Source organism: Amblyomma americanum, chromosome 6, assembly GCF_052857255.1.
Source record: "Amblyomma americanum isolate KBUSLIRL-KWMA chromosome 6, ASM5285725v1, whole genome shotgun sequence".
Classification (NCBI taxonomy): domain Eukaryota; kingdom Metazoa; phylum Arthropoda; class Arachnida; order Ixodida; family Ixodidae; genus Amblyomma; species Amblyomma americanum.
Genome location: NC_135502.1, coordinates 14,837,825 through 14,841,218, shown reverse-complemented (window position 1 = coordinate 14,841,218; position 3,394 = coordinate 14,837,825).

The following is a 3,394-nucleotide window of genomic DNA, read 5'->3' as shown; positions in this document are numbered from 1 at the left end:
GGTTCTCCGGCTTCACGCCAGGCTTCATTTTCAATAAAAACAATTACGTTGTCGACATTTTGTTCGCTACACCCTGAACGCGCCACCGTTCCTTGGTGACTTCGCTCCCTTTGACGCGCGTACGGAGCGAAGGCAAGCGCCTTATGCCTTCGTCATGCGCGTTGTATACCAACCGGTGCGATTTGATGCGAACGTCCTGGTTCACAGGGTAGATGACAAGACATCGGCGTTCATTGACATTCACTTAGCGAACAAAGCAATTTTCATCACTGCTTCAATAGTTGGGAACTGAACAGCCCACAAGTTGGTCATTCCAAACGGCCAAAAGCGGTAACCTGGGGAAGCAGCATCAGCCGAGCCAGCGTTTCCCTGAAATCCTCGACCCAATAAAGGCACGCCGGCATGTCGGCCGGTAACCGGAACTGGCATCATTGCGCTTCTCTCGATTCTACTTCCTGCCACCGGCGTGTACGGGCGAAGAATCATGAGCTCCGGCGGAGCGGCGACAGCGGCCCTTGTCGGCCGCGGAAGCAGGCTAGATGGAAAAGACGATAACGACTGTCAGATTATTTTTCCACAGCTGCCCACTGGACGTGTTGTTTTAAACTCGGTTTTTGTGCATGGTGACGTACGAGCGAGGCCCTTCCGTGTCGATGATTTTCGAGACGCCCTGGCCCACGCCGGTATATCGTCCGACGTGATGGCCTCGGGGGACTACCAAGTAAACCACATCTGAGCGGTGACCCTGAGTAGAGTGGAGGCAACCAAGCGTCTTCTCGCACTTCAGGAACTTCAAGTGAAAGCCCGTCGATGCCTCATTACCGACCCCGAGGGCCAGCAGGTGAGACTACGACTCCATTGTCGTGACGGAAGAAGATATCAGGATGGCCTTCGCGGCTTTCGGGAATATCGTCGAAGTCGTGAGCGCTGGATCCTTCAACGAGTCCACGACAAGGGGTCGACGGCAAGAGGCATGTTGTTGAAGCTGAAGGTAGGCATGAAAGTGGACGGCCTCACGCACCAGATACGCGTAGCGGGGGAATTTGCCCTCGTTGTGGCGCCAGGAAGGCGAATGCAGTCTCTTCGCTGCCGAGGCACGTCCGCGGGATTGGAAGGTCCCACGGTGTTCGCACTGCAGATGGTTTGGCCATGCTGACCACGAGTGTGTGCGCACCTACACAGCGGCGACAGGGGCCGTCGTAAGGGACGAGCCGGATGATATGGTGATGGATGTGGTCGAAGCCGACGCTGCCGCCAAGGGTGCCGGAGGTGCGGAAGGACGTGCATCGATGGATTCGTCGGTGCCTACTGAAAAAGAGAAAAAAGTGAATGACAGCCCGGAGATACCGCCAACAGAGAACGTGGCACTGCGGTCTGGGATGAAGTCGTGGGAGAAAGGCGGAAGCCCACCGCTGGACAAGCCGCCGGTACCAACGAACAGCGCCAACGTAACCAGTGCTACTGGACCGGCGAAACGTACCCACGCTCAGACCGACAACGACTGTTACTAATGCCGAGGAGCCGCCTGCCGAAGCACCCCAAGGATGGGGAGCTCATTTCAAGCCGCGGCCAAATGTCGCGGTGGCAAGGGGGCCCGCCGACAAGCCGCCACCGCAGCAAAGTGATGCTGGACCGCCGAATGACCCGGCGCAAATGGAGGCGTCTAGCGGAGGGCCTCCTTGCCACCGCGACATTTGGCCGCGGCTTGAAATGAGCTCCCCGTCCCTGGTAGACGCGAAAGGTAAGCACTGTGCTTCCGGTTTCTTCCTAAACTCTGAAACTGGAGCCATCCCTGTGACATATTCAGTCACAGTAGAACATAGGCCATTGTGGCACTACAAAGGCCTATGTTCTACTGTGACTGAATATGTGCATATATGGTGACTTCTGGAGTGGACTGTGTGGATTGATTGTGTGCATAGATGGTGACTGCGGGAGAGAATGTGTGCTATTATATGAGACTGTGCGCATAGCGGGGTAGATGTACAGGCTACAGAACATTGTTAATATAGAAGGGACGCTACGGTGGAGCAATTGCTGGCAGAATAAGCAAGGCTAACCCCACCTGTAGCATTCAACACCTCAACTCATCTCCATCCCTAAAATTTGCCACGCTTAACGTGCGGGGACTGAGTGGGAAGAGAAAGCAGAGACAGGTGCACCACCTTCTGACTGACAGAGACATAGATGTGCTATCCCTTCAGGAAACCAAAGTAGAAAGGGGATGGGAATACCAAAAGCATGGTGCAGCGTTTCACGTCGAGGTATTATTCTGTTGTGAGCCATGCCTTTGGCACGTCGGCTGGGTGTGTTGTTTTTGTGAAAAAGTTGCCTGGTCTTGATATAAAGGCGCAATTCACCTGTCAGTTGGGTCAGTTAGTAGTACGTGATTTTCTGTTGTGTAACATTGAATGGCGCGTCATATGCATTTATGCACCTAACACCGTGGACGACAGGGCTCCCTTTTTCGACAACATGAAGCAGTATCTCCAGTCTGGCAAACAATCTTAACGGGGACATTAACTGTGTGCTGAGCGCTCGGGACAAGAGCTGTACCTGTGCCTTCAGGGACAGAAGTACAGAGGTATTGTCCCGACAGATTGATGAATGTGTCTTGGAAGATGTTGCCAAGTGCTTAGAGGGTGCAAGGGCGGTGCAGTACACCCACTTTAAAGGTACCAGCCATGTCCGCTTCGATAGGATCTACATTTAACTCGAATTACTACCAAGATGTTGCAGATATTCTGTTGTGTTAATCTCATACTCTGACCAATGAGTAGTCGAGTGCACTATAGGAACGAGGAAGCGAAGTAAAAAATTTTCTTGGGATCTGTGGAAACAGTTCTGACCTGCTACGTGACGAAGCTTTCGCTGATGCTGTGATATAAATTATTAGAAAAATAGTGAGTGATGGTAAACATGAAACTGGGCTGCAGTGGGAACTATAACCAAACAGGAAATTAAATGAAGGCTTTCTACCACTTTAAAACATGAGGAAAGATTACAAGAAAGGCAGCTGAAGGAAATACTGGAAAAATTAATATCTCAGGAATGCAAAGGGCCGTGCACATGTATGGAAGATGTCAGGAAAATAAAGAAAAAGCTGGAACGGATGGAGGGAAAACGGTACCGAGAAGCGCTTGTTCGGGCGAGAGTGGAAGGGCTGGATGCAGGGGAAACGCCCACTAAGCGCGTGCTAGGCATGGAAAAAGCGCACGCTCGACGCAACCATATCCAAGAGATAGAATGGGCAGGCGCCACAGTGACTGATAACATTCCGCACGCCTTCTTCGAGCACTACCAGGAACTTTTTGCACGACACGACGTTGGCCTGAACGGATTTAAAAACGAGTTTCCGGATGCAATGCTAAGGATAGATGAAGAGCGAAAATAA